This window comes from Balaenoptera musculus, chromosome 2 (assembly GCF_009873245.2).
Source record: "Balaenoptera musculus isolate JJ_BM4_2016_0621 chromosome 2, mBalMus1.pri.v3, whole genome shotgun sequence".
Taxonomy (NCBI): domain Eukaryota; kingdom Metazoa; phylum Chordata; class Mammalia; order Artiodactyla; family Balaenopteridae; genus Balaenoptera; species Balaenoptera musculus.
The window spans coordinates 14,814,225-14,833,679 of record NC_045786.1 but is presented as its reverse complement, the minus strand read 5'-3'; the positions used below and the strand labels follow the sequence as shown (position 1 = coordinate 14,833,679).

Here is a 19,455-nt window from a genome sequence, read left to right as displayed (position 1 = left end):
GAGAAGATGTCTCTGAACCAGGAAGGGGTTTTCACCAGACACCAAATCCGCTAGAGCCTTCACCTTGAACTTTCCAGCCTCCAGACTATAAGAAATAAATCTCTGTTGTTTATAAAGCCACCCAGTCTATGGTACTTTGTCACAGCAACCTGAACAGAATAAGACCCCATGTCACAGAAGAGGGAGTGGAAGAAATCAGCGGTTGAGCAACTGGTCCACAGCTGCCCAGCAAGTGAGAAGCAGAGACCAGGTGTGTACCCAGGGGCTGAGCTGCTGGTGACCACTCTGGGCTGCCTTTCAAGCAAAACAGTGACCAAAACAACAGAAATCCCTTGCCCTTGTGTATTTATATTCTAATGGGGTGAGAAAGACAGTAAAAGTTACCTAAATAATAACACATCATTGTAAAGCAATTATACTCCAATAAAGATGTTAAAAACAAATAAATAATATCCATTAAAATAAGTTACAAAATAGATGCTCTGTAGAGAAATACAACAGAGAAGGGAACTCAGGAATCTTGGAGAAGAGGACTTCTAATTTTAAGCGGGCCATCAGGGAAGGTAACATGGAGTAACGACCTGAGAGTTTCCAAGGGAAGAGCAAGTACAAAGGCCACACGGAGGAAACATCCCTGGCAGGTTCAAGAACAGCAAGGATGTCAGAGTGACTGGCGCAGAGAGATTAGAGGTAGAGTCACTGGAGGAGGTCAGAGAGAAAACAAGGCCAGGTGTGATCTCGAGTGAGATGGAAACCAATGGAGAGTCCTGAGCTGTCTGGTGACGAGACCTGACTTCCAACTGGGAAGGATTACTCTGGCTTCTGGGTGGGACAGGGACGGGGTGGAAACAAGGGGAGCAGTCAGGAGGCAGATGCACTCTTCCAGGTGAGAGGCAACGTGGGTTGGAGTCTTATGGATGTTCTATATGCGTTATTTTGTGATGGTGGACGTAACACAGGGATGCCATGATGAATGGCTAGACTCGGTTGCTTATAGCTCTGAAGGGGAGAAGGCTGCCAGGCAGGGTCACACAGGCTTTGCACCTGCGGACAAGGCGACAGCAAGCTGGAGCTGTAGGGGACAGCCTAAGTATGACACACAGGGTGGGGTTAGCTAGGTTTCCATGGGGGTCGCTGAGGATTAGCTAATTTGAAGAATCTGGGGGGCTTCAGAGCATAGGAGCTGTTGCTAGTTGTTGGGTACCTGGCCCTGAGGTGATTAGGGCAGGTGGAGAGTGAGCCCAAGTGTAACAGCCCAGTAAGGAAAGTGGTTGGGGTATGGATTAATCAGCTGCTTGAGAAGGGAACAGACCAGGCATTAGCCAGGGACTCAAAACTGGGTCATGAGGGGATTAAAAAGAAAAAAAAAACTATATTACAGTGAAGCAATGAAGATGTTGAGAACTGGTCAGATCGTGGCTATATTTGAAGGGAGAGGCAATAGGGCTTGCTAATGGGTCCAGTATGGGATGTGAAAGAAAGAGCCTTCCCCAAGAAGTCCAGGTTTGGAACCTGAGTCTGCAGGAATGGAATTGCCATCCAAGAAGACGAGAGCAAGACTGAAAAATGAACAAGTTAGTAAGGAAACATTAGAAGCTCTGTGTAGAACATCTTGTGTTTGAAATGTCTTTTTATTTTATTTTTATTAGACATCGAAGTGAATATGTTGAACAGAAAATGGATTTATGGGTCTGAAGTTCAAGAGACACGTCTGGACTGAAGATATAAATTTGAGAGTGTTTAACATAAATACAGAATTTAAGGCCATGGGACCAATGAGATCATCCAAGAAGTGAATGTAGATAAAGAAAAAATGTGACCTAATGGATGACTCTTGGGACATTCCAACACGAAGAAGTTGAGGAGGAAAAAGAGCAGAGAAAACTGGGAAGAAACAGTGCAGCAGAAGAGAAAGCAGTAGAGTGGCGTCTATGGAGCCCCGGGAGCAAAGTGTTGCACAGATATCAAAATGTCCAAAATCACCAGCAATCAAATATGCATATTAAAATGACAATGCGATACCATTTTGACTATACGATTAGGAAGTAGTTTAAAAACAGACACTTCATGTTGTCAAGAGAGCAGTGAAGTGGTTGTACAATTTTACACCCTAATTGGGAAAATAACAGGCTTGAACTTTCTGGAAAGCAATTTAACATGATATAAGAGCAATTTCTTTACAACGTCTACATACTTAAATCCAGCTTTTCCTCTTCTAGGAATCCACCCTGAAGAAATAAGCAGAAACTGAGACTAAGTTTTATATTCACAGATGTTCTCTGCAGGGTTATTTATGTTAGCAAACAGCTGGGGAAAAAAATTACATTTTGAACAAGGAAAATTATTCAAAAAATTGTGAGCCCCAAATAAAGTGGATAATGTAGCCCAGGAAAATGATGATTGAAAAGCATATTTAATGACATGTGAGAACCCTCATGATACTGCATTAATTGAGGAAAATAAGATAATGTCCTTTCTTTTAGTAACAGTAAAACTAGTAATTACCATTTACTGGGTACCTACTGTGTGTAAGGCACTGTGCTAATAATTCATATACATTGTTTTTTAATCCTAATAAATAGGCATCATGAGAAAGCAGAGGCTCAAAAAGTTAATTGACTATACCATATTTTATTTTTATTAAGTTAATTGACTATACCATATTTTGATTGACTATGCCCTATTTTATTTGATTATGGTATAGTCAAAAATTAATAGACTATACCATATCTTATTTGATTATTTTATTACATTATATTATATTTAATTATATTATTTGGGAAGTGATCTCTCTCTCTCTCTCACACACACACACACACACACACACACACCCCACACACACACAGAGGAAGATCTGATAGCCTGTCCTACAAGTTCCTATTCTCATATGAAAAGCTTCAGTTACCTATTGTACTATCGAATCCAGGCCGAACTTTGAGTTCATGAGTTTTTTCCAAAGAAAGATTCTAAGAATGACAACAAAATGAAGAAGTAAGCACTGGTTCCGCATTTATATAAAGGTCATTTTCTTATAATTTCTTAATTCTAACTACTCACTTATAAAGATGACTTGAGAAGCCATCCCTAGCCCTGCCAGATCCTTTCTTACACCTTTGGTAGCTGGGTTGATTAATTGTGATATAAGAGGGTGAAGGAGTTAAACATTTTTGGAAAATTTATTTCAAAGAAGACCAGGGTTAATTTATGAACACAATCCTTTCTCCTTTTACTCTGTAACCCCTATTTTTCAAACGGACTCTTTAAGAGCTTCATCCCTGTTTTGAGCTCGCCTTGTGATAAAATCGGTTCATTTACGTCCTAACATATTCAATAATGCAGTTGATGGTGCATCTACTACATGCCTGGCACTCTGCTAGCTCCTGGGATGGTCGAAGGAGACACTTGGGAAGAACAGATTAAAACCCTTGCCATAGAGCCTATTCCAGAGATCCTCACTGTCTCGAGGAGAAAGCAAGCATATCACACTGACGTGAAATACAACTGTCTTAAGGGCCGTAAATGGAGGAGAGTGTACCAAGAACTATAAGAGCAGCGTTTGAAAAAGAAGTGAGGAGGGATAATCTCCCAGAGAAGATGGCATTGCCTGTGTCCTGGGAGTTAAAGAGAAGGAAAAAGCATCCCAAGCAGAGAACAACGGAATATAAAGCGAAGTGGAATCATGAAAGCTCCAGAATGGGCAGAGAGTAGCAGGTAGTTCAGCGGGACTGGATTGGAGCTATATACAAAGTAGGGCCAAAATAACTGGGTAAAAAGTGATTAAACTCTTTTTTATGCCTGACAATCAGGAAATTACTAAAGCCATTTATACGGGGAAATATCACCAAAGTCCCATTTTATTTGAGTGCCTGTGGCATCAGTATAGAAGCAGGTAGCACAGTAGAGCAGGTGACTTAGTGGTCAGGAGCACAGACAGCCCGGGTCCAAGTCCTGCAGGCTGCATGACTTCGCACAGTGCACCCGGCTTGGCGCACCCAACCCGACCAGCTGGGACCCGGCTTTACGCGGCTGACCCGGTCGCTTAAGTGTATCCTAAACATTGCCTGTGACATGCTTGTCCTGGAGAGTCACAGTCTGCCCTCGCTGATCGTGTCATCTCTTTGCTCCCCACCCTCTGATGGCTTCTCTTCACAATCCAGCCGCTGCCCCTCCCCTCCCCTCCCCTCCCCCTCCCCTCCCCTCCCCTCCCCTCCCCCTCCCCTCCCCTCCCCTCCCCCTCCCCTCCCCTCCCCTCCCCCTCCCCTCCCCTGCCCCGCCCCCGCCCCGCCCCCGCCCCGCCCCCTCCCTTTCCCCCTCCCCTTCCCCGTGTCCCCACGGCCCCACCCAGGCTCAGGCTCAGAGTCTTTCTGCAGAGTTCCTGTTGCATCTTCAGGAACAAACGCTCTTTCCCCTCCTGCTTTCCTCCTCAACAGTCCCTCCCTGCAGGCAGGTCTCTGCTCAGATGGCCTTTCCTCCCAGCCCCTCCCTAACCCATTTCTCCAGAATATTTAGAACCTTCTCCCTTCTCTCTCTGATCCCTAGCCCCTGTTTTCCTTCATGGCCCTACAGCTACCTGACTTTTATGTTATTTTGTGTCTGACTGTTAGTCTCCCCAAGAGAATTGAAGAGCCGTGAGGGAAGAGACTCATTTCTCTCTCTGCCCAGTGCCTACAAGTGGTCCCAGCAACAGGAAGTGTTCAATAACTATTTTGTTGAGTTAATTAAAATGGAAGAATGAATGGATGTACTGCTTGGCTTTCACTGGGTGGGCTGCCGTCTGCTGTCGAGGCGTCATCCCCGGCTGGGACAGGAAGGACATTTGCGGGGCCCCTGAGCAGAGGCCATGGGGGAGAGCTACTCCAAGGGAGGCTGGGGCCGGAGGAGGGAGCAGTTCTGTGGACCACGATCCCCGTAGCCCCGGGCACTGCCGGTGTCCCTCGCGAAGGCCTTTTTCCCTGACATACTCAGGTCTAGATGACTGTGCCAGGCTGCTAACCGTCCCCAGACATGTGCTTGGGGACGGCCGGCTTTGTGCTGGACGTGACGTGCAACCACTGACCCTGGCCTTCCTGACTCCGGCAAGCTCTGAATCCCCCACCCTTACCCGCCACCCAGCCAAGGGCATGTCGTTCTAGGTTGGTGGAAAGTTTTCCTGGTGTTGCTGGCCAAGGTTCTTTGGCTATCTACACTCAGGAATGCTGTCCTTTTTATCTCAGTGTGAAATCATCTAAACGCCCCTAAGTGCTTAGGCTTCTGCAAGAAAAAAGTTGGAGTGGGAAGCATCTTACTTCTCAACTATAGTTTTCTGCTTTGCCACATCTGTGACATGAGGTAATAAGCGTAGAGCAGACCATGTGGTGAATGAGGGGAAAGCAAAAAGGCAAACAGCAGGAAGAAAAAAAACAGACAAATTCATAAAACATACATACATTATTAGCTTGGTCAGATGTTCACCTGTCTCCTGTTAAGGTACAGCCAGAAAAAAATTACGTGGTTTGTGGCCCTGAGTTTCCAAAGAAAGGGAGGAATGGGACTCTTTTAACTAAATAAGTGTAAATACCAAATTTAGTATCAAATATCAAAGCCTCACAGTTCTGTATAAGTAATGTTTTTCTTATAAAAACATTTTCCTGGATTTATACGGTTTTATGGAAAATGTGCCTCTACTCATTCTTGACATATAGGCATTCCATTCCAAAGTATTTCTTAAAGGGAAAAATTTTCCAAGAAAGTGAACATTCTAGAACACTTTAGTTTTCTCTCTCTCATTTTTTAATCTTTGGGGTTTCTTGTTGCTGTTGTTGATTTATTTGTTTGTTTTTTACCATTTTCTTAGGAATACCTTAAAAGCTGATATGATAACACCAGCTACTGTTGGAGAAAAATTGCAGTTCAATCCAACCACACTTAAAGTGCACCATACTTCATCTTACATAAAAATAAAACAAGCAAAAATCTCTCTGAATTATTTTTAGTTTTAAAGAGATAAATAAAGAGTGCACAGAAAAACATATATTTAGCTCATGTATTTAGGAATAGTTGGAAATATATTTGGGCACTGTCATTAACAACCACATTTGAATGAAACCAAAGACACAAAACACAAATTAGTTATAAAGTTAATTTATTTGCTTAGAGAAGGATGTTGGCTTTTTGTCATCAAGGTTTGGAGGAATAACAAAGGCTAGAGGCACTGATCATTATTCTATTTTTCTGCCTCTATGTTCAGCCTAGGTTATCTTAAATCAAGCAAGCCCTGTAGTTCAGAGATGCTGTCATATTTTACTGCTGCCAAGGTGGCTATAAAAGAATATTTGATTAAATTGAAACTGTATGTGCCTTTTTCTTTAACTTTCTGAAAAATGTAGTGAGTAGAGTATGTTTATTACCAAAGTGTGATTTTAGGCTTCAGATTAAAATTCCCAACTAACGAATTAAAAAGTTCTTTTTACAAAGACAGAGGGTGCTTCTAGAACAATCAACATTGCTTTGTCAAGGGGTGGGAGGGTTTCGGAGGGAAGAGGCCTGAGGTGATTGAGTGGGTCTGAGTAGGCCGATGGATGCCATCTGGAGAAGGTTGGAACCCGGGCTGTATGTTAATGCAAACACCTTCAGCATAACGGTGGGCTTGGCTGTTTTGGAAATGATTTGTGATCTAATCTGAGATTGTTGTTTATGATCCCAACACGTAGTTTATTTCATCCTGGCCGATAGCATAAATAGTTGTGTCTGGTAGATAGGAAAATCCAGTGGCTAGGATGAGCTACCTAGCTACAGCATAGCATATTGGTTTTATTAATCAAACTCAAAGACAGTCCATCATTCTCAGGTTAAAGCTTTGCTTGTGTACTGACTACCTAGCAGTGTTGGGAGAAAAACCCCAGCACTATACCTGGCATAGAGCAGCTGTCCAATAAATGTAAATTTCCTTCCCCTTTGAAGTCAATGAATTAGTGAATTATGGAGAAAACTAGTCCCATAGCTCTGGTCCCATCTGTTACAAAAAAGTGGGTTCTGCAGTCAAATAAGTACAGGGAATTACAGAGTCCAAGGGCCAGGCTCCTTCTTGGAGCTTGAAACTGCCTATTAGCTTGTGCAAGGGGTTCAAAGGAGAGTCTAGGGACCAGTATCAGCTCTTTCTTCCTTAGCTGTGAGACCTTGGGTTATATACTTAACTTCTCTGTTTTCTTATAGGTGAAACGAAGAGATCTTCTACTTCATATGATTAATATGTTAATATTCATAAAGCACTTACAAAAGTGTCTGGCACATAATAAGCACTAAATAATATTTATTAAATAATTAAGATCTTTGATTCTTCAGGAAAAAAATTTAACCTAGAGTTTCCCAAACTTTGAACATGGAAACCCCTGCCCCACCTAACTCCAACCCACTCCTTTTTTTTTATATAAATTTATTTATTTATTTATTTGTTTTTGGCTGTGTTGGTTCTTCGTTTCTGCGCGAGGGCTTTCTTAGTTGCGGCAAGCGGGAGCCACTCTTCATCGCGGCCACTCCTTTTTTTTTCCTTTCCCAAAATAACTTTCTCTGGGAAAACCTTGCTTCAAAACATTTTCTTAGAAAATCTGCTGTAGAGAGAAGTTCATTGAATCCACTTTCTTAACAAAGGATTAAAAAGAAAAGATTTAAAAGGGATCACCAGTGTGCATTTCGATCATAATTCTAAAAGCCTCCGAAATCAAAAGAGACAGTTCCAGAATATGCCAAGGGAGGAGTTCCTAGTTGAGGAAACTCATGTAATGCTGTTGATTCTCATCTTGTGTTTACTGAGTGGAATCATAATAATTACATTTAGCACGTGCTGAGCGCTGTGTATACCAGGCACTCACCTGTGTTTAGACGCTATTTCTAGATCCTAACAACAATCCGAAGAAGTAAACATTATGGTTCACCCCCTTTTCATAGATACTGAGGTTTAGTGGGTCAAAGTTTCTGTGCTTCTTGCCTAAAGTCACCCAGGTAGAAACTGGTAGAGCCAGAAATACGAACCCAAGAATTCAGACCCCGTGTTGATACCCAGGAGTTCTTAGGCATCTTCAACGTGCAAATTACTTCTCCCCTCACCGCACCTTCTGCCATCGGGAAGTGACTCAGGGACCCCAAAATTGTCCTTCATGGGGTTTAACTTGTCCATCTGGGACAACAATAGACAGTAGCTATTGTCATTCTCAATTATTGACAAAAGTCTGAAACATTAGACAATTAAGCAGAATACATCATTGTATTCTTCATCTCTTCCCCTCAGAGACTGACGTTTTCACACACCCAGTCAACGGAGGAGACAGGACCCTAACCTCCATGTTCTTCTTTCTAGTCGAGGGCATCTTACTGCTACTGCCAGAACTTTGAGTTTCAGTGAAATCTGCCTTTGTCGTTCTTTTTTTTTTTTTTTTTCTGCACAAAGTGTAAAGGGTTTTTTTTAATTATGTGTAACACAAAGTTATTTAAGTCAATAAATTTTTAAGGAATTTCACATGTTCTGATTCTTTCCACTGCCAATCACCTTAATTCCTCCAAACTCATAATCTTCAAGATAAAGTAGCCCTTTCAAAAAGAAGTTATCGTGTGAGTCAGCCCACAATTCTTTTAGTTAGGCTTCTTTGATCTCCAATGAAATATGGACACACTTCAAAATTCCCCACCTGTAATCTTTGGGATCCAATTTCCTCAAGCGATTTACTTTAGGACCATGTTTAGGGTCAGGCGATGGATCTGCCTGGTTCTGAATTTGACACCCTCTAAAAATGTATTAGGTTCAAATCATATTCACTCCTAAGCCATCACACCCTAGAACAGTACAGATCATTGGGATATGCCAATACCTAAGATAAAAAGTTTGTTAGGTTTTTCATAGTTTACTTGGCAGCTCTGTCTTGTAGTTCTTTCCCACAGATCTAACAGGTAGTTCTATGAGTAAAGGAAACCACACAGTTAATCTATGAGGCGTTTCCAACGATGTAGGTTTACAGAATGTCATTCTTTTTAAATGATGACATTTAACAAATACTACTGGTTGGTTTGCTTTGTTTTTCTGTTCATACAAAAATATGTTGCAGAGTTCTCAAACACTGGCGGTGTATGCCTGTCTTGTTTCCGCGTGGCCGGCCACGCTGACAGAACACACACGAGGACATGGAAAGACTGAGTGACACCCAGCTCCAGGGACCGTGTGTCTTGCTTTACTTTTGCACCAACTGGGCACCACCACATTCAAGGAAGATTCTAAACGAGGCTTTTTGGAAAAGAACAAAGTAGATTTTTGTAGCTATTATTGTTGAAAACCAATTCAGTACATACAATAGCTTGAAACTAGTGAAAAATCAACCCTACTGGGAACATTTTCTTTTGTGTGTGGCAAATTCAGCAAATAGACTGACTTTTTAAAAAACACAGGATGCTCTCAGATCTCAGAGAAAATTGTACCTTCTAGAAGAAAATCTATAATACGTATTTACATATTTAAATACAATCAGGTTTTTTATTTCCAACCTGTTGAGATTAAACATATCCATCTTGGCCATATTATCTCTATGTAAATACCAGTATCGTTAAAGAAAAACCAGAACTGGACAGAAGTTAAAGCAGTGAAAGCAGATTTTATCCGGGACTATTGCAAAAGGGGAAAAGAGACCTCGGTATAGAACCAGGCTCAACTCCAAACACAGCAGGGGTAAGTGGGGATTTACAGCCAAGGAGCGGAGTGGGGGTCAGTGGGTAGAGAATTACTAACAGGAAACATCAGAGGTAAGGACTATTCTGGCTAAACCCAGCTGACAGTATCTGCTGAAGACAGGCCTGGGGGATGGTGGAGGATGAAGAAATCAATTAGATATTGATGGGTGATAAGAAAAGAAGGTTGGAGAACTCTTACTAAATTGAATTAGCGTGGTTCTTCCTAAAACGAGATTTTACAAAGACACACACACATGGCCCTAGGAAAAGGTGATGGAGCTCGATTTAAGTTTAGTCAAGCAAAGAATATTTGTCAGTATCATTCCTGGGGTTTTGAGTCAGTATTATTCTCTTCAACAGCCATTGCATGTGTGCCTGCATGTAGCTACCACACACACAAATCAAACACCCAACACACTTCTACTCTTAAATGTTTAGCAAAATCCACGCCAGCTTGAAGAAAGCACCATTGTCCACCGACGGTCAAGAACACAGGTAGCAGCTGACTAGATCAGGCCCTCAAATCATCGTGACCTGAACTTCAGGAAGAAATGTCACTGTGTGTGCTTGCTACTGGGCATATGTATAGTCGTTTTTTAGAGACACTTGGTAATAAGTAAAGTTACGAATATGCCACACATCAGGCACATGGTATCAGTATCCTGTTCAAAAAACCTACAAAACCAAGGCAGGGAATAGCAGGAGTTTGAACAGCTGGTTCTGGTTCCCTCCTTCCTAAATTCACACCTTTCCTCTCCCCCGGGGGCCTGGATCCTCACTCAGGCCCAGGATTCTTGCTACCATCACACCTCACCACTGGAAAGGTACTGCCCTCGGTGGACACGCATGCTTTTCCCCAAGGCTGTTCTGTAGACCGCTAGACTCAGAATCCTGGAGCAAGCCCGTTGAAAATGCAGATTCCTGGGCTCCACCCCAGGCCTATTGAATCTCAGTAACTATAGGGGAGTCCTGGAATCTGGATGCTTAATTTACGAACAAAACTTTCAGAACCACAAATATTCCCAAAAAATATAAGGGGAAAATGAGATTAAAAATAGAAAGAATGAAGTTTCTAGATAAGATGTCCATACAATTTATACTTTTAAGGATGAAAAAAGGCACTATTTCTTATAGATATTGCACACCCACCTAACCTATAATTTTCCCTTATTTCCCTCTGATCCCCTAATTGCAGCCGCTACTTTGTACCTGTTGAAGCAAATGGCGGGGTCTGTGGCACATTTGGCTGGCGCACCAAGTGGTCATCATGGGCGGTACCACGGAGTGCTTCTCCCACAACCACCTGACATTGAGAATCAGGGGGTCGGGGGCGGCGTCTGAGTACACATGGTGTTATCAGCAAGCCCTGGGCATGTTTTCCTTGAAAGGGAGGCATAAGTTACCTTATGTCTAGAAGGAGTCAGGGAAAGGGAGACAGGTCACCAATGATCATCTTTTAGGTGTAATCACATTACCCCAAACAAATGCTAAACCAGACAGGATGCCAGGTCAAGGGACAAACCAGGACTGTCACAAGCAAACAGGGGCATATGGTCACCTTATCTATAGAGCATCCATCTTATGCAATATTAACCAAAGATAAGATCCAGATTGGTTTGGCTGCCATGCTCATACCGCACTCTAAAAGGTAATTTTCTTTATCTTCCTAAATCACTGTTTTCATTCTTGAGGATTTCCCCTTTCCCTAAAGGAGAAATCCAGATAAGAAATTCATTCACTCATTTCTTTGCTCATTTATTTATGGAAAAAATATTTATGGATGGCTCACCACAGCCAGGCCTGCTGATGATTCAGCAGGGATGGAACAGATTACACTTTCCATCCTTATGGAAATGGAGGAGATAAGTGTTAGAGGGATAAACACACAGGTAAATAAATATAAGTGAACACTGTGATAAGTGCTAAGAGGAAAGTAGATGTGATAAAAATGGAAAGAAGACTATGAGTGGGCTGGCCGAGGTGGGGAGGGGAAAGGAAACAGAAGCAGCTTGCAGTGTGCCCCCAATCCTGTAAGAGGAAGTCAACCAAGTAACCCATTGAAAAAACAATCACTTAAGTGACATTTTTCTCACTGAGAAAGCACCCCGAGAGGACAGAAGCCCTTTCCTACCTATTGGCCGCCACAATACCCTGGGCTGGGTGATCTGCCTGGAGTTTGGCCCCTGACACAGACGGAAGCCTTGTTCGGAGATCAGGCAGGAAGGAAACCAACACCTATGAAGTGATGTGGCCCAGTGGGCCTAGGTCGTTATAGAGGAAAGGTCAGTACAGGAAAAGTGAATAGTTTGAATACTGCTCTTCTGCTTACTAGCTGTGCGACCTCAGGCAAATTCTTTAAATTTTACAGTTTCTTCATCCATACAATGAAGATAATAATAGTTCTTACCTGCTGGGGTTTTGTGAGAATAAAATGAGTGAATATGGGTTAACGTGCATAGAACAATGCCTGGCACATAGCAGGTGCTCAATAAATACTTTTAAAGTATATATTCTACCTATATATTATTTAAAAGTATTGAAGGGGTTCAAAACATGCCATCCTAAAATATTGCCACTTCTGCATGCAGATTATTTTGAGCGGAAGGCACTTGAGAAACTGTAGATGCAGGAAAGGCTCTCTGCCCTCTTCCTTTCTATCTAAAAGCAGGTCATAAGATTTCCCGTGAAAAATCTGGCCTCCTGACACCAGGAAAAAACATTATCACTGGAGATTGTGAGTTGAACACCCAAATGGATCTGTACAAACAAACCAATGAAAACAACCCTCATCTTCCATTCATTTCCCCCATATATTTCCTGGTCACTATCCCACAGTTCACTGCCCCAAAACAAGTCCCTTTGTCTTGTCCCATCTCCACAATTTATTGTTCTTTTTTAAAATGATGTGTAAGCTTTAGGGCCTAAATCGCTTCTTTGCATCTTCATTTTCCTTATCAAGACCCCTGTGTGCATGTAAGAATATTAAATAAAACTTACATGCTTTTCTCCTGTTAATTTGCCTTATGTTAGTTTAATTTTCAGGCCCAGGCACAAAACCTAAGAGGATAGAAGTATTTCCTCCCCAAATTTTATGTAACAGCACTCTGTACTAGTTAGTAAATAACCTAATCAGGCCACCTTACTTGATTATGTTGAATATGAGAAACACATAACAGGCCCAGACAGTAGAGTAGCACAGAAGCCAAGACACACCTAGAGAGAAAGCAGGAATTAAAAGCCGTGAGTAAGCAGAAGCCATAAGGCATGGAAAAGGAAAGTAAGCTCTCAGTAGTGGCAGAGAATATGAAACCTAAGAGCCAGGTTAGTAAATCTGTGTCAGCATACTAGCATTAGTGCTTTATTCTGAAAATTGTTCCAATTCTTCCATGAGCATTTATTATGCTCCTGGATTCCCATCTGTTTATGCCATGCTCAGTGAGTACCCCCTCATGGTGGCAAAGTGGCTGCCAACAACTCTAGGCTTGCATTCCCACAACTTCAAGGCACATAGAAAAAGATAACACCTCTTTCTCTCAACAGACCCTGCCATTGTCCAAAGACTGCATCACACTGCTTCTGACTGGGACCCTTGCCCATCGCTGAACTAATCACTGTGGCTGGGAGGATGGGGTATTCCAGTTAGCCAGGCATGAGTCACTCGTACATCTCTATGGCTCAGGCTGATATCAATAATTCCCCAACCACGTGGGGACTGAGATGGATGGTAGGATGGTTCCCCCAAAGGGACTAGCCACAAAAACAGTAATCTCTACTGCAGTTGATAGGTCTCAAGAAGACCCAGGCAGAGTTGAAATAAACTTTTCTTGAAATGAAGGGGCATGATCTGCAGTCCTGAGGGGCACAAGGAGCAGCTGAGCTCCTCCCACATAGCCTCTCAGAGACACGTAATTCAAGGCAGAAGCTGGACCCATTGACTCTGCAGGTCACCTCCACTCGCTCCCACCACCAAAAGCCAGTCCACTCTTTATCGAGGATGCTGCCTTAGTGGGAAGGGTTTACTTAGAAGCTTCGGCCAAAGTGCTTGTGGATAAGTACTATGTAGAAAGAAAGTGGCATTACACCTTAATGTGTATATTTTACACTGGACAAATCTGGCCCAGTATTAATTTCCATCATCATTTCTGAAAGTCCTGGGGAAATTTATTTAATGAGGGATCTTATATGATCATCTTAATAAACCCTCCTTAAACAGTTATAAACTTCCTAGCAGCAAGGAGCATGACTTTTACTGTTCAAGAGGAGATGATGTCTGAGAGCTCCAGGCTCTGAAAAGAAATGCAGCATAAGATCCCTCAAAAAAAATCTTTCTTGTTTTGTGAGTTGAGCTCTTTGCTGTTTAGGAGGGAAGGCATAACAAATTCAAATATATTCAGAGTCAGAAAATTAGAGTACAGAATGCCAGGTGGAAACGCTTTCAAAAACTAAAGAAGAAATCAAATAAAGATAGGTTGGAAGATACTTTTGCACAAAACTCCAGGTCACTCTTGTTTCTCCATTAGCGCCAGCCTTGCTAGGGAGCAAGAATCCAGCTTCCTGTTTTTCAAATTCTATGAAGAATCCACCACTTCAAGCTTTCCCAACCCTTGTTAAGTTTTGAAAGGATAGAAAGTAGCCATAATCATTTATAGACCTACATCCAAATATCAATGTATTGTACTTTAAAACTTGCGTCTCTGGGCTCAAAAACGTAATGTGATGTTTACCAAGATTTAGGAATCTACTCACTCCATTAATAATACAAGTTGTGCTCTTCATTTCATCTCTATCACCAAATCAGGAACTATGATAATAGAATTTCTAGGGTTTGTGTCCTTTGGATCACAGAAGCGGAGGTGCAGTATAGATTGTTATCGCCACGGCAAGAATAAAAATGATTATGCGCTCCCAACTAAGAATAGATCTTTAAAAGCCAAGATGAGAAAAAAGAAAAAAATTCATACACCCACACACCTTCAAGATCTTTTCTTATATTCCCAGGCTGGGTTTATTCTTTCTACACACCTTTTGCAAGGTGCCAAATGCTTCAGTTTCAGCCGTTACTATTATCTCCCAGCTTCTTTTTTATTTTCGAATCCATTTTCTTTCCTTTGTCTAACGGAAGTACCACCCGCGCAGCATCTGCCGTCTTTGGGGCTGTGTCTTTCACATATGTCTGCCGCAGGGTTTATTTTATCCTGTGTCTCATCAACTTGCTCTAAACTTTCTGTTTTCTTGGGAAGCACCACATCCGTATCTCTGTTCACCTTTCCAGCTTTTCCCGCAGGGAATTAAGAGATGATCACTCAGTCCTGTAAAGTAATTTTGGGAGCTTACAACTATTGTAATGAAAATTCTAGTGATCTTAACTGGGCTTTTAGCTTTCTTAGGAAGAAGTAAGCATTCCCCTTCTTTTTTTTTTTTTTTTTTTTTTTTGAAAGGAGGAAATATGACTGTTTCTCTTCCAGTCAGTAATGCTTTCTTTGGCGAGTATTTTTCTGTTTTCCAAGAGGAAAAATGTAATTCCCAAACCTTAAATGGATCACCAAATGCTGAGACTTGCCGTAGGCATTTTGCTAAAACCCCTTCCCTAAAAAGGTAACTAAAAATTGGAAAGGGACACGTGAGTGTCTGAAGGGAGTAGGCAGGTGTCTCCACTAAAGAGATCAAAAGATGGACACACGGCAGCCTTGAGAGCATTTCTGCAGAATGGCTAGGACGACGTGACAAAGCAAAGTTTAAATATGCTGGAGCTATTCGTGAAAATAATTAAATGTCCCACAAATATGTGCTCTGGAATGCATATGCTGCCAGTGAAAGCTAGATCTGTCCACCAAAGGACAACTACTGTAAGGGAATCACAGATTTAAAGGTGTAGAGATTGAAAATGACATTCCCTGTCTGCTCTGGGAAGTAATTCAAAGAAATCTAGGCAGACTTTCCTCATCCATCTTTTTACCCATTTCAAAAGGTTACTTCCTTTTGAGGTGAATTATCACCTCCTCAGAATTCCTTCTGATGTGTCCTTTCTCTGCCATATCCTCCCCCTCCCCACTTCCTTCCTCACGCTCCCCCCCCACTGCCCCAGTCTTACTTCTGCCTCCAAGATACCTAGTGGATTCATAATACTAATCCTGCTGACCTTTTCTTTCCCCTTCCTTGATATGTGATACTTTTGCCCATAACCTCCTCCTCCTGGGGTCCTTCCATCCTTCTCTCAGTGGCCCCAAGAGATGGTACTTTCTCTCTGCTTGTCTCTCTTTCTTTTACTGGTCTTGCCTCTTTGGTGTTTTTCCCACATCCCTTGTTCTCACACAACACACACCAGACTACTTCCCTCTGAAATCTCAGCCAGGCTATTGGCTTCAACCCCTAAAAGAAAAAAATGCCCATATTTGTATCCAAGCTCACTCTCTCTCCCAGGCTTCAGTCTTTCCCTCTCCCCGCATCCGTGGAAGATGCTTTTAACTCCTGCTTACTCCTAAGCCATTTTCCTCTCTGCACATCCTAACTTCTGGCAATGGTGGTACCCAAATCCACAAAATTATTCCTGTTAAGCTCTTATGGTTCTTGTGCTCTTTCTCTTCCTGATTTGTCTTCACCAAGATCTTTTTCTCCCCTACATTCAACCTACTGCAATCATCTTTCAGTTGGCTCCAGTGCCTCCATTCTCTCTCCATCATTTATCTGAGCCAACAGACTCTAAAGGCTGGAGGTCAAAGAAGACCAAGACGTGACACCTTCTCTGAAGAAGCTTTCAGTCACATTCAGGAGTCAGGCAAAGGTCTCCAAGAAAGGTGAACTTGGAAGGAGGTTTTAAATGACAAATTTAAGGTGGATATGAAGAGAAATGAGAAGAAATGGTATATTTAAAGCTCGGAGGCTTTGGGGTACCTGTACAAGTTCTCTATGCCTGGAGTAGAGGGTGCATGTCAGCACACAGTGACAGAGGAGGCCAGAGGGCAGGCTGTGCCATTAGAGTCCCAGGTGGAAGAGTTAGGCATTCAAAAATGGACATATATACACTACCAAATGTAAAATAGATAGCTAGTGGGAAGCAGCCGCATAGCACAGGGAGATCAGCTCAGTGCTTTGTGACCACCTAGAGGGGTGGGATAGGGAGGGTGGGAGGGAGGGAGATGCAAGAGGGAAGAGATATGGGAACATATGTATATGTATAACTGATTCACTTTGTTATAAAGCAGAAACTAACACACCATTGTAAAGCAATTATACTCCAATAAAGATGTTTTAAAAAAAAAAAAGGCTTTAGGTGAGTAGAGTTTAACAAGGGAACTAGATAAGTGAAAAGGACGGGGCTACGTGGAGATCTAACAAGGGGAGGAAGCCATTAGCACCCACGGCCAGAAGGAGCCAGGGAAAGGGGGAAGGGGGCGATGTTACTGGAACTCAGGGTGAGTGGCAGCTGAATGTAGAAGAACGGCCACCACATCCAGGCAGGAAGCAGCAAGGAGACTGTCACACTGAGGAATAAGGAAGGCAACTCCTCTCTCATCCCTGATCTGCTCTCTTGCCAGTGCTGCTTCTTAGACACAACCAGCCAGAACCTGGAGAGCAAGGAAGCCTGAAGTCTCCCTGAACACACAGCCCCGGGGGGAAAGAGATGCATATGGGTGGGGCACAAGCATAGGTATTTCTGGGTAGATGATTCTGTGGTTTGGGCATTGTGATTTGTAATGATTTCTGCTTAAAATCTATACTGGACCCATTTCTTTTCATGTTCTGACACCGTTATCCTATTTAAGATGAATTGCTAAAACGAATCACACTATGATGAATTTCACCTCAACGTAATATTTAAATTTACTTTAAGAACACGTTTTAATTTATGAGATCATTCCCTTAAGACATATGTTCCTGTTCCTTTAGTGTTATATCAATGTATGTTCCTTTACAGTTATATCAATTTTACCAGCAATAGTTTCTAATTTTCCATCCCATTATTTGGCTTAAATTTTATATTTTGGTGTGTTACAATAGAAATCCATGCTAAACACTTTCTTTTCCTGATGTCAGCCCCAAACCATCCACTTTCTCTATGGCATAAAATAAGTGAAAGTGGGGAGCAAAATCTAAGTGAGAAGAGTTGTCTCATTTGATAAATGGAGTAAACGTGAACAGAATTCGATCTGTTTGACAAATGGGTCTAATTTAACTGGTGTCCTGAGTCTGGAGGATTTCTCCACTTGGTAAGACCCTTAGTGTTTGCAGGCTTTCTTGCCTCACTATGTAGAAAAGAATCCAGAAGGTGACTCCTGGCCTTTCCGTGGAACTTTCCCCAAGATTTCAATGAATAATGAGATACTACGTTTTGTCTAACAAATTGACAGATATGTTAAAATTAGCATGTTGATGTTTCAGAGATTTGCAGGGATAAGGGGAGGGGGAGAAAGGGTCGGGGGATGGGTCACATACCAAAGGGCTTAGAACGGAGTCAGATTTCTCAAAGCCACCCCCAAAGACAGAAGAGAACGGAAAATTACCTTCAGAATGAATTAGGAATGATTTACAACCTAGAATTCTATTTCCAGTCAAATAACAACTGTGAGTGTTGGACTAGACATTTTCAGACATGCCAGTTCTCCAAGCAGTGGATTCCCTATGGATCCCTTTTCAGGTTTTTGGAAGAGATGTTCCAACAAAATGAGGAAGTAAAAAAGAAAGAGAGAGAGAGAGAGGAGCATGGGAGAAGAGAAAGGGAGATACAGAAAAGAAGGAAAAGAATTCCCATGACAAGGTTAAAAAAAAAAAACTGTGCAGAAAGCTAAGGGTGCACCCAATCCAGACTGGAAAAAGAGGCATGAACAATCTTGGAGGGATGTCTGCAGGGCTAAAACAGTAATAATAATAATAGGAATTGACTTATGACCTGATATGTCCCATTGTGTGAGAGGAGGCTACTCTTATACAATCGATTTCAGAAATTAATACGAAGAGAAATTAACCAACTCATATCTGGTTAGAATAACATTGATATAAGGAGTGCACAAGGACAAAAAAGTCATAGATTAACATCATCTAGGAATATAGTTGCAAATTTTTGATAGAACATATGAGTGAATAAATCCAACAAAATATTAAAAATAGCATGACCAATTAACCTGTATTCCAGAAAAATTTTTATGTGCTTTTTTTCAAATAAATTTATTTATTTGTTTTTGGCTGCGTTGGGTCTTCGTTGCTGTGCGCAGGCTTTCTCTAGTTGCGGCGAGCAGGGGCTACTCTCACTGTGGTGCGCGGGCTTCCCGTGGTGGCTTCTCTTGTTGTGGAGCACGGGCTCTAGGCGCACGGGCTTCAGTAGTTGTGGCACGCGGGCTCAGTAGTTGTGGCTTGCGGGCTCTAGAGCGCAGGCTCAGTAGTTGTGGCGCACGGGCTTAGTTGCTCCACGGCATGTGGGATCTTCCCGGACCAGGGCTCAAACCCACGTCCCCTGCATTGGCAGGCGGATTCTTAACCACTACACCACCAGGGAAGTCCCTTATGTGCTTTTTATTAAGGTAATATAGCCAGTTTAAATGGCAAAGGGAAATAATGGACTTTCTTAATATCATAACTTAGTTTTGTTTATTGGTTTGTTTTAAACAGCTGAGCTGGGGCCCATATACCATTAATGGGCAAGTCCCACCCCACCTCCCCACACTAGGACCTTTTTTAATCTGTTTCCATTTGTTTGTACATCTAGGTGCTTTTTTTGTTTTTTCTAGAATTGCCATTACATGATGCTATCTTTTTTTTTTTTAATTTTAT

General features: G+C 42.1%; 1 pseudogene; it reads right to left on the bottom strand.

Annotated features, from left to right (window-relative positions):
- Window positions 1-8,884: 8,884 nt before the first annotated feature.
- On the bottom strand, window positions 8,885-8,996 carry LOC118891548 (annotated as a pseudogene).
- Between the last annotated feature and the right edge of the window lie 10,459 nt (window positions 8,997-19,455).